Here is a 12,534-nt window from a genome sequence, read left to right as displayed (position 1 = left end):
GAATCTACAAGTCTAAGGGAACTATGACCAATTGAGAGCAAGAGCTTAAGGGGCCAAAGCTAGCTAAGCACATAGGCACATCAAGGAAAAGCCCAAGGAAATTTGCACCTAATACAAGAGCAAAGAAAAGGCATTGAATTAGCAATTCAAATATACAAATTGGAGGGCCAAGGGCCTCAAGAAACAAAGTTGTGAGACCTAAGGAAGATTGATAAGTCTTGATTTTCATAAGAAAACATGCACACACAAGACAAGACCACACAAAAACTTGACCTAGCAAGAAGAGTCACTAGTAGTTGTGAGATCTAAGAAGGATTGACAAGCCTTGAGGTTTATAAGAAAAGATGCACACACAAGACAAGATCACACAAAAACTTGACCTAGCAAGAAGAGTCACTAGTTTCATCTAGCTGTTGAAATCCTGATACTCAATTGATGTGCTAAATAATGGACTAGACCCTAGGAGTCCTCCATTCTAATGAGGCAACAACAACGAGAGAACATTCCCATCTAATTGTCCTACATAAGGTGTATATTAGCACCCTACCTAGATGTACACAACCTAACATCCAAAAGGTCAAAGCCATAAACATTGACTCTAAAGATGAAGAGCTAAAATCCCTATCATATCTTAGGATCATTGATGCTCTCATTGATGAAGGTTTGGATTGCAACATTCTGACTTATGAAGTATGGACAAAGATTAGACAACCTGAACTCGGCCCTACAAATACAAGAATCAAACCTTATTGAGAATCATTGTACTCCCTCCTAGGCAAACACTACAAGGGATTGGGGCTATAGCAATGCTCAATTGTGATGTTTTTTATCAATGTCAGAATAAGCATTGTTACAAGTGTCTCTATAAGTATTACTATATAGTGATGCTATATGGTGGAAAAAAAAGAGGCGAAATAGTTATTGTGGTAAAAACTCATAAATCTTTTGAGTGAGAGAGATGAGGAGGAGAGGAGAAGAGTGAGCAAGAGGAAGAGAGAGAGGGAGAGAGAATGTGAGAGAGAGCTAGAGAGCGAGAGAGAGAAAGAAAGAAAGAAAGAAAGTTATATTAACGTCTTCTAAAGACCAAAACTGGCCTATGAGACAAACTGTGATACAACTGATGAGGTCCAGCTATCCAAAATAAAAGTGCTGAATGAAAAGCTAAAAACTGGAAACTGAAAATACGGGAGAGAGAGAGGACGCTTGGATAAGGAGCTTGAAAAAAAGGCAAAGAGAAGCATGGAGAAAATCGCAAGGGAGAAGCAAAATGAGAATGTTGTGATGATAAAGAAGAGCTTCAAGGTGAATGCACATCTTCGAGGCTCAAGGTCAGTCATTCACTCTTTCTCTCCTTGTTTCCTTTGTACATTGTGTTTTTTGTGGAGAGAGAGAGAGAGAGAGAGAGAGAGGGGGGAGAGAGAGGGAGGGAGGGAGGGAGGGAAGAGTAAGAGAAGGAGGGAGAGAGAGAGGAGGGAGGGGAGGGATTAAGGGAAGGAGAAAGAGAGGGTGAGAGAGAGGGAGGAGAGAGAGAGAGAGAGAGAGAGAGAGGGAGAGAGATTTCCTTTCTATATTTTTGTTTATGTAGAGAGAGAAGTAAGGGGGAGGGAGAGGGGGGAGGGAGTGAAAATCTCCTCTCTCTCTCTCTCTCTCTCTTTCCATCTTTCTCTCTCTTATAGAGAGAGAGAGAGAGAGAGCAAAGGGGAGAGAGAGGAGGGGAGAAAGGGAGAGAATAGAGATATGGAAAGAGAGAGGGAGATGAAAAGAAAGAGAGAGGGGGATAAAGAGAGAGATATTAAGAGAAAGAGAGAGGAAGGGAAAGAGGCTGATTGAGAGAGAGGGGGGAGAGAAGGAGGGAGGGAGAGAGAGAAAGCGAGAGAGACATGGAAAGAGAGAGGGAGACATGGAGGGGGGAGAGAAGGAGGGAGGGAGAGAGAGAAAGTGAGAGAGACATGGAAAGAGAGAGGGAGACATGGAGGGGGGAGAGAGAGGGGGAGGGAGGGAGATGGAAAGAGAAAGAGAGACAAAGAGACAAAGAGATATGGAAAGAGAGAGAGGGTAAGAGAGAGACATGGAGAGAGAGATGTGGAGGGAGAGGGAGAGGGAGAGGAAGGGAGAAGCAAAGAGATAGAGAGAGAGGGGGGAAGGAGATAGAGAGATGGAAAGAGGGAGAGAAATATATGTCAACCAAGGTTAATTCTCGAGTTTTTGTCTATCTCATGGTTGTAAAAGCTGAGTATATAAAGGATGTGCTTGTCCTTGAGTGTAGTGAGGAGGGCTTTGGTGGCAAGGTTGGAGTGGAGCTTGTACAACATTATCATGTTTGAGAGAGGGCTCCATGTAAAGAGGTTTTGCAAAAAAAAATTAAGTCGATTCCAACCTACAATGGGTAGCACTGATCATTTATTAAAGCTTTCCCATATTTTCAAAGTCTATTAAACATATGGGAGCATTTTGCAAAAGATTACTACTTGTTGTAAAGTAAGCAGGAAGATTAAGCGAGAGGGAAACACACACATATAGAGGAAAGGGAAAGAGAGATAGGAAAGGAGAGGGAGATGGTGCCTCATTTATGGGGTTTTGGTCATTTTATGACCAAGATGACTTGATTGTTATGATTTTATTCAACAGCCGATGTCATGTATATTTGGGATTGTTTTGTGTCTACACATTCAAACTCCCTCCTCTTGAATCATTCATTCATTTGCATCCATCCATTGCAAGTATTGATGGAGAGGGGGAGCTAGTGCAAGTGCCCACACAACTAGTGACTCACATTATTATACTATCTCATGTCTTGGTTGAGAGATATGCTCGAGAGATACATATTAATATACAAGAGGTGGTTGAGAGAGCTTTCATGAAACAAGAAAGTTATATGCAAGGAAGGAAGGACGATATATTACAAGATGAGCATGCCTTTCCAAATTGGTACTAGTTTGTTTTATCTTTCTTTATTATGAAAGAATATAGAGTTACATCTAGTCATGTTTACAGTCTTTCATCCAAAGGTCATTGTTTTAATATTTATATGCTTAAGTTTTTTTTCTTTTTTAAATGTTTAATTATCTCATTGTATTTGTGCATGCAAATGGAGGGATATATTCTTTTTTATCTTATTATAGATGCTATTTTGCATTCTGGCATGGTCCGCTTATGTATTCAGCAAAATATTGCAAGCAAAGGTGGAGGAGGCACATGATAAGGAGTAAAACATTGTGCTTGACCCATGCACGATGCACATAATGTCATGAGGAGATCCAAAACCTCATCCATGTGCGCCAATAAGGCATGCATGTTAGGATTTAATAGCTTTCAATCCTAAAATATTATATATAAGCCAAATTTGGGTTTCTTGTAAACTGATCTTCTAGTTATACTACAAAAAAAATACTATTTCTTTAATCATTTTTTTATCCTTCAACTTTTTGTTATGTCAAGATATATGTTATTTTGTATATGTTTTAATATAAAATGGATTATGTACACTCGTATAAATTTGTAATATCATGCAACAATGAACATAAAATAATTCTTTACTATAGTTCTCAGCTAAAAAAGGCTAGAAGGCAAATCCCTACCACCCAAAAAAAAACCTACAACATCACTACTTTTACTATAGCCATTGCTAATTTACTACAATTGTGGTTATTTGCATTGTTGTAGTGACATAAATAATGAGATGCTTATAGCGACGGAAGTCCCCCCATCATGCAATTCTTGACATTGTATTAGAGCAATGCCACTAAGAGAGGTCGGTTTTAAAGGCTAAAGTGAAGGAGAAGAAGGAAGCAAGAAATGAGTAAGAAGCTCTTTGATTCTTTCACTCTTTCTCTTGGATAGTGCCTATGGAGGCATCAGAAGCAGGGCAACGAAAATCTCAAATTGCTATGAGATTTGGTGTGCAAGTATAGCACTGTATATTTTGCAAATATGCCCTTTAGGCTTTATCACTGCTTTCTTGGGCATCTAAGGCCATTCCGAGCCCCATTTTAGATACACAAGGTTGTGGACAAAATTTCAAGGCACACTACAATTTCGATTGTGTCAGCCGAAAGTGGGTGCACATGTTACAGATTTCAAATCTATAAGTTTTGAGGTGTTTGCCAGGAAGCAAACATAAGTTTTATCTATAAACAAGTTGCAAATTACATATACTATTGAGGAATCAATGAAAAAGGCTATTTGGCATATTGTTGCACACTTGTGAAAGGTTGCAAAAGACTTGTTGTTTTGTATCATTTTGTAATAATGGCAAATAGCAATGGAAACCCATCATTGAGAAGCTGGACAACAATAATTGCCCATTATGAAAGTTCCATGTGATGAGCTTTCTTATTGGAAAAGGCCTTTATGAGTTCATTTCAGGTGAAGAAAAGAAGTCAGAGCTGAGTAACATTGCGAATGTAATTGATTTAAATGCATGGAAAGAATGGAATGCAAAGGTCAAAAAGGTGATGTATTGGCTATCTACAGTCATTGATAATACTATGCTAGGGCATATAAAAAATGCAGAAACTTCACACTCAACTTAAGCAATTTTTGAGAACCTATTTTTAGTAAATATAAAGGCATAGAAGATTCAACTCAAGCAAGAGTTGAATAATTTGAATAAAGGAAAAATGCATGTCAATGAGTATGTTTTGAAGGTAAGTAGCATTACAGATGCTTTTGCATTGATTGATGCAATGCTTGATGATGATGATTTGGTTTCATCTACTTTAGGTGGCCTTATTAATGATGATGATGCTTTTGCATTGATTGATGCAATGCTTGATGATGATGATTTGGTTTCATCTACTTTAGGTGGCCTTATTAATGAGAAGTCCTCGAAATCATTTATCACTTTTGTATATGTACGAAAGCCATTTCCAAATTTTGATGAGTTGGTCTCTCATGATCACCGAAGAGATCAATATAGCAAGGTGAATTATCTGAAAAAAGTGGTGAACAAATCCAAGTTTTTTTTTACTTAAGAATGGGATGTAGCAAATCCTCTTCAAGAGGCCATGGTATGAGACTTACGAGCGATAACTTGCAAAACATGTTAAATCAACAATTCAATGAAATACAGGTTTTAGGAGGCCGTGGAAACTTTAGAGGCAGGGGGAGCTCTAAAGGAAGAGGTGGATGGCAGAACAGAGGTTCTAACAATTCTAGTATTGTTTGCCATTATTGTGGCAAAATAGATTATATTTGTAGCCCATTAACATATGCTAAGAATGATGATATACATAGTGGTAAATTGTAGCAAGAAAACTATACATTGTTTTCACAAGAGAATAAAGACAAAAATGAGCATCTGATTTTAGTGTATGTTGACCAAATGGTAGAGCAAGGGCTGTAGATTCGATTTAATGCAAAAGGTTTCTTTGTAGAAGAATTTAATGATAAGTGCAAGTTGGTCATAAAAGGAAGTAGAGTTGGTTGCATGTTCACTTTAGATGCTACAGTTCTTGCTATGAATGCTATTATGTATACTAAAGGAAAAGGAGTGGTTTCAAATATTGAAATATGGCATAAATGTATTGGACATGCAAATGTGCAAAGGCCAAAATTAATGTAGTCCAAAGAATTGGCTATAGAGTTGTCTACTTTTAGAGTTGTAGAATTTCATAAAGTGTGTAAAGCATGTTAGTTTGGTAAGCATGCAAGACAACCTTTTTCGCATGACAGAGATGTGAGCAAAAACATACTTGATGTTGTGCATAGAGATGTTTGGGCCTACACAGAACATATCTCTTGGTAGCATTAATTATTTTGTTACATTTATTAATGATTGTTCAAGGAAGTCATGGGTATATTTCATGAAGGGAAAAAAATGATGTATTTGAGCACTTCAAAACTTTCAAGGCTACTCTTGATAGCCTTCTCTATGTAGAAATAATAATATATCTCAGAATGAGATCTTATAAAAGCACAAAAATTATAGTACCTCTCCCTTGGAGCGTGCTTCTACTTAAAGCCTTTTTTAAGCTTGCATACCATCCATTCTTTACATTAGACAAGAAATCCCTCTAGTTGTTGTATGTAGATATCCTCATATAAGTCCCCATCCAAGAAATCTATCTTTATATCTATCTAGCCCACTTCCATATCCTCCTTGGGGGGAACTATAAAAGTCACTACACTAAGAGCAGTCATCTTGATTATTGGTGGGAAAATCTCATGAAAGTTTATCCCCTTCTCATATTTAAAACCTTTGGCTATTAACCTTGCCTTATACTTTAGCAATGCATTTGATTATGATATCTTTACCTTAGCCACATACTTACATGGTAATCCATGCTTGCCTTTACGCACTACATAGCCTTTTTCCACTAATGACTATCATGCCTAGACATTGCATCCTCATATTGTGAAGGCTCTCTACAATCTATCACCAAGATATATTCAAGAGAAAGAGTGTATCTTTGTGGAGGTCTAGAGACTCTCTAGCACACAAAAATATCTACTAAGCCTCAACACTTTATTGTCCCAACTATCTATTCTACTGAATGCAAGATTATATGCCTAGCTATGTCACATCCATCTTAACAATTCCTAGTTGTCCTAATCCTACATCATGTGGGACAAGTCATGGGTGCAAATCATATTCTAGTTGCATCCATCTAAAATTATAACCTTGTGTATCTCAACAATTTTTACAAGCTACTTATGCATCTTTTCTTCATTAAAAATAACATAGAGTACTATATTTTTGGCCTATGGATCCATAAAGCATGTTCCATCTCTCATGAAACTCCACAAGAAAGGTGCAATTTTTTTGACTTAGGATCAAGCTTATGCTTCTTTTCCTTGGAAGTATACATATACGCCTCACTATAAAACACATGTAAGTGCTCATAAGAGGGTTTCTTTCCTAACCACACCTCTTTAGGGATTTTTCCATCCAATGATTTGCAGGTGATCTATTGATTGAATGAATCCTTATTTTGACAGCTTTAATAAAAATTTCATAGGAAAGATTTGCAACATTTAGCATGCTCTAAATCATTTATTGTATGGTCCTATTCATCTCTATGCAATCCCATTTTGATCTAAGTTATCTAGAGTAGTCAAGTCCCTCCTAATAGAATACAATTAACAAATGTTCTAAAAGATGTAAGGAGTGTAATCTCTCCACTATTAGTACATAGACATCTGAGCTTCTTACCTAAATGTTTTTCTACATATACCAATACTTTGGAATGCATCAAAGACATAGCCTTCTTTTCAATTGTTTTGAAATATATGTATGGTGCTAGAGGCACATGTGACCAAATCTCATAAGCAAAGTATGAGGTGTGTCTCTAAGCTACAATGCTATAAAAAGATGTAGTAGCTCAACCATCAATCAATCCAGTTTTCTTCCATGACATTATGGTTGAATTCATGTCTTCTTCTTCACCCCTTAATTCACTATTCTCTTTGTGCTCAACCATCTTCAACAATGTTTTGTAACATGGTGTTAGAGCCACATCCTTGAGGCTTGTGAGGTAGAGAGGTATCCATAGCTACATAAGGTCGAAGGAGTTTGAGAGAAGGAAACAAGTAGGTATTGCTCTAAAAGTCCAAGGTGCAGTTTGAAGGCTTGCAAGAGAATCAAGTGCATACACGAATGGTTTATCATGTGGAAACACTAACTCGACACTCCAAAACCAGATATTGTTATCGTGTCTAGAAAATTGTTATCCTATCATGGGCTGATTTGATCTCTTGGCTTGGACCTAATACTTATGTCTATCAAGGTGTTGTCAATTGTATCTTTGTGCTTGTTAGTTATGTATTGAGCTTTGCATAGTGGCTTATGCGTCTAGCAATTCTTTTCATTTACCTTTGAGAACTACCCTGTACATGATGTCTATGCCTATTGCATGGTTTCTGACACACTGTAGTTATGACAATCTTCAATGCGAGTTGTTCTTGGCTTCTTCCTTCTTGGTTGCTCACAGTTGGTTGTTGGCATATTGCTACAATTTAATATAGCAACCTATCATTTCAATTCTATGCATTCTATTTGAGGGCAGTCACTTGGATTTGATGATCTTTTGCTTACAATTTGTGCATAACTCATTAGTTAGGTATTATCTCTTGTCTCCTGCTTTATTTAGCTATAGTTTTTGGGGGTAATTTGTAGGGTGTTACAATAGCCCCTTTTGTATACTTGCTTGGTCTCATTATGGCTAGTGGTTCTCACGACAGTGCTATCTTCAATATTGAGAAACTAAATGGGACCAATTGCAGCTATTCGAAGACCTAGACATATCAAGTTTTAGTGCAAAAATTGCAAGTTAGACCACTCAAAAATGGGGATGCCAAACGTGAAAACATTGTAGCCAAGGATTGGGATGAATTGGATGAGCTATGCAAGTCCACAATCATTTTATTACTCTCTAAGTAGGTTCGCTACAATGTTGTAATTGGAAATCGGATTGTATATAAGCTTTGGATACATATTAAGAATATTTATGTCAAGCAGAGTCCTGCACCTCAAATGTATTGGTTGAAACTATTGATGGACCTTCTCATGAAGGAAGGGACTTCTATGTCTACACACTTGAATGGGTTTCACTCCATCATCAGCCATTTATCTTCACAAGAGATTGAGTTCAAGGATACTTTGTATCCTTTATTTCTCCTCAGTACTCTACCTAAGTCATGGGACACTTTCCATACGGCTCTCTATGCTAAGGATGGGCTAAAATTGGATGATGTCGAGAGTGCCCTCTTGATAGAGGTGAACAAAAAGAATGTGGATGCTTTCTATATGTTCCATGTGTTGATTGTGAGAGGTTGTCATGATGAAAATGGCCATGGTAGAGACTCTAATAGGTCTCAAACTAGGACATGTGAATAGTCTCGTAGTAAGTCTTGTGGTCATAAGTCTAGTATCAATTGTCATGATTGTGGGAAAGCAAGTCATATTCAGCCACAATACCATAAAATACTATGCAAAGACGAGCGCAAGGAAAAAGGGAGAAGGTAAAGTGCAGGACAAGAATGATGATCGTAGCATTATGCCTAGCAAGTCTAGTATCAAGATTGAGGAAATTAATATAGTGCAGCTTGATATATTTGAACTTATCTTGGAAGCTTCTTCTTTGGATGCTCCACTGCTGACTAATACTTTGTTAGGGTATACTCAAAGTTGGTTGATAGATTCAGGGGCTTCCTTTCATATGACCTCTCATAGAGAGTGGTTTCACTCCTATCATAGTATGACTAGATCCGTCTATTTGGGTAATGAATGACTTGGTATTAGAGACAGTTAGTATTGGTGATATCCAATTGTATTTTGGTTTAGGCAGCATGTTCACTCTTCATGATATACATCATGTACCGACTGTCATGAAGAGCCATATCTCTGCTGGCACCTTGGATGATGCAAGTTATATTGTCTCTTTTGGTTATTCTTCATGAAAGATTACTCGTGGGAATCTTGTTATTGTACATGCTTTAAGTCTAGTACCCTCTATTCTTTGCTTGTATCTAGGTTAGTTGACCATGTTTATGCTATGGCTACAAATTCACATGTATCTCTTTGGCATCATCACCTTAGGCACACGTCTTTGAAAGGAATGAAAATGCTTACCAATTTGCAATATCTCCCATCCCTAGTGTTTTGAGTCTTGTGATCATTGCTTATATAGTAGTCAAGAAAAACACATAGTATGCATAAGAAGTCCAGCATTAAGTGTACGGGTGAGCCTTTGGCTCTTGCTCATTCATATGTATATGGTCACATGCCCTATCAGTCGTCATGCTAGGTGATGCGAAGTTCTTTGTCAAATTCATTGATGATTACTCACATAAGGTCTGGGCTTATCCAATTAAGCAAAAATTAGATCCCTTGTATCCCTTTCAACATTGACTTGCTCTTGTTGAGAACCAGACTAGGTATAGGCTGAAATGCCTAAGGTTAGATAATGGGGATGCATATGTCTCAAAAGCTTGGGAGTAGTTTTGCGATGAGTGGGGTATTAAGCATTGATTAATCGCCTCCTACACCCTTTCCTAGAATGGTATTGTCAAATGCATGAATAGGACAATTCAAGAGAGAGTTTGCAGTATGCTTAGCCAAGGAGGCTTACCTTAGCACTTTTGGGTTGAGGTAGTTACTACTATCATACACTTGATTAACAAGTCCCCTTTCACTGCTATTGATTGCTAGGTTGCATAGGAGATATGGATTAGGAAACCTCCATCCTATACTCATTTGACTATCTTTCGTTGTGAGGCATTTTGCCACATTTCCAAGGACAAGCACAATAAGTTGGATCCCAATATGAAATGCATATTTCTTGGTTATGGGAATGCACATGATATGGGCTATTGCTTATGGGATCCATAAGCTTACAAAGTTATCCCCAACCATGATGTCATTTTCCATGAGGAAAAGATACATAAGCAGCCTGAGCAGATGGTTGAGGTACACATGGCAATATTTCAGGAGGAGCCTCGTGCTCCCATATGACCAACTAGATAGCATGTAGTAGATAATACTTGAGTGGCCCATGCCCCACTTGTTGTGCAAGATCAACCTCCTTTGAGATGCTCTACTAGAGATAGTTGAGCACTTTACACCCTCCATAAATTATGTTATAGCGACAAATGTAGGTGAGTCTCTCTCTTATGATGAGGTCATGCACATAGATGATAGTCACTCATGGGATAGAACTATACAATTTGAGTTTGACTCCTCTTACTAACCATACATGGGATTTGGTTCCTTTTCCTAATGGCAAGAAGACATTGCCACGCAAGTGGCTATACAAGATAAAAAGTATTCCTTGATGCCCCAAGCCTACTTATAAGGCCAAATTGGTAGCTAATGATTTCAAGCAGAAATATTGTGTTGACTTCAATGAAGTTTTTTTTTCTATAGTCAAAATGATGGCCCTATGCTTGTACTAGCATCAGTTGCTCAATTAGATCTAGATCTCTATCAGATGGATATAAAGATGACTTTTTAATATAGGGACTTGCATGATGAGATCTATATGCCATTAGCCTAAGGGTTTTGAAGAAAAAGGTAAGGAACACCTACTGTGCAGGTTGAGAAAGAGCCTTTATGGCCTTAAGCAAGCACCTAGGGAATGGTACCACAAGTTTGATGCTTTTATGCATTCACAGGGATATAGCCATAGTGATATGGATCCGTGTTTATATACAAAGAAGGTTCATGGTGGCTACCTTATGATTTTGATACTCTCTGTGAATGATATGATTGTTACTAGGAGATCTCATGATAAGTTGGATGCCTTGAAAACTTAGAAGAGCTTTGAGATGAAGGACGGGATAGGCCTTGCATATTCTTGGGATGCCCATCATGCACAATCACTCTAAGGGGCTCCTTTATTTTCCTCAAAAGATGTATATCCAAAAAAGTCCTCAATATGTCTCATATGCAGGCTGGTAAGTCTATTTGCAATCCTCTACCTTCTCATGTGAAGGTTAGTCAAGCTAATTGTCCATAGTTTGATAAGCAAAAGGCCGAGATGGCCGAGATCCCTTATGCATCTATTGTGGGCGGTTTGATATATGCCATGTTAGCCACTCATCTTGACATAGCATTTCCAGTGGAAGTTGTGGCATGCTATATGGCTACATCTGGTAGACCACATTGGGATGTCATCAAGGATATCATGAGGTACCTAAAGGGTACAACAGCTATGTGCATATGTTATGAAAGCTAGGATACATGAGTCATGGGGTACACTAACTCTGATTATGCAAGACATGGAAATAGTAGGAAGTCCACCTCTGGCTTTGTCTTCACCTTTGCTACTAGAGGTGATGTTTCTTGGATGTCTAGGATATAGAAATGCGCGGCCCTCTTAACTATTGTGAGGCCACCAAGGCTTACAAGGAGGCTCTTTGGTTAGGCCATCAATCTTAGCATTACTAATGTGGTCTCTACACTACATTTGGATTCTATGAGTGCTATCTAGTTAGCCAAGAATCTGGTCTTTCATGCAAATAGGAAACACGTTGAGGAGCATTACCACTTCATCAAAGAGGCCGTTAAGGCTAGGTCTATTAACCTTATCAAGATCTCAATTGACCAAAATCGTGCAGATCTGCTCAAAAAAAGTCTATTAGTGGAGCATTTTGCCTTCCTTAGAAAGTTGATGGGCATTGGATGAGATTATGTTTTTCCTCATCTTATTGTACTTATGTATATTTGTACTTTGTCACTTTTTTCTTCCTCTCTCCTCACTAAAGACACATTCTCCTTTAAGTGGGAGGTTATTGGGGTTAAAGATGCCTATGTTGCCTAGCAGTCCGTATATTACTACACTAACAGTTCCCACACACTTGTATACTGCAGGTGGTGGACACCCATCACTGTCACTTCATTCTTTATTCTTTCAGTGATATTTAAATAAAGCAAAGGCTAGTCACACATTGTGACTGTTGGAGTTATTGTGTGTCTCTCTCTCTTGCTCTTACTCCTTCCACGATAACTCTTGTTTTCATGCACATGCTTCCACTCCGAGCTCACTCCCTTCACATGTAGGATAATCACTACAAACTTTTCACCGTCCCTATAAA

This window comes from Lygodium microphyllum, chromosome 24 (genome assembly GCF_053477565.2).
Source record: "Lygodium microphyllum isolate KBCC chromosome 24, Lygodium_microphyllum_v1.1.10, whole genome shotgun sequence".
Taxonomy (NCBI): domain Eukaryota; kingdom Viridiplantae; phylum Streptophyta; class Polypodiopsida; order Schizaeales; family Lygodiaceae; genus Lygodium; species Lygodium microphyllum.
The sequence above is the reverse complement of the archived record's forward strand: the minus strand, read 5'-3'. Positions refer to the sequence as shown.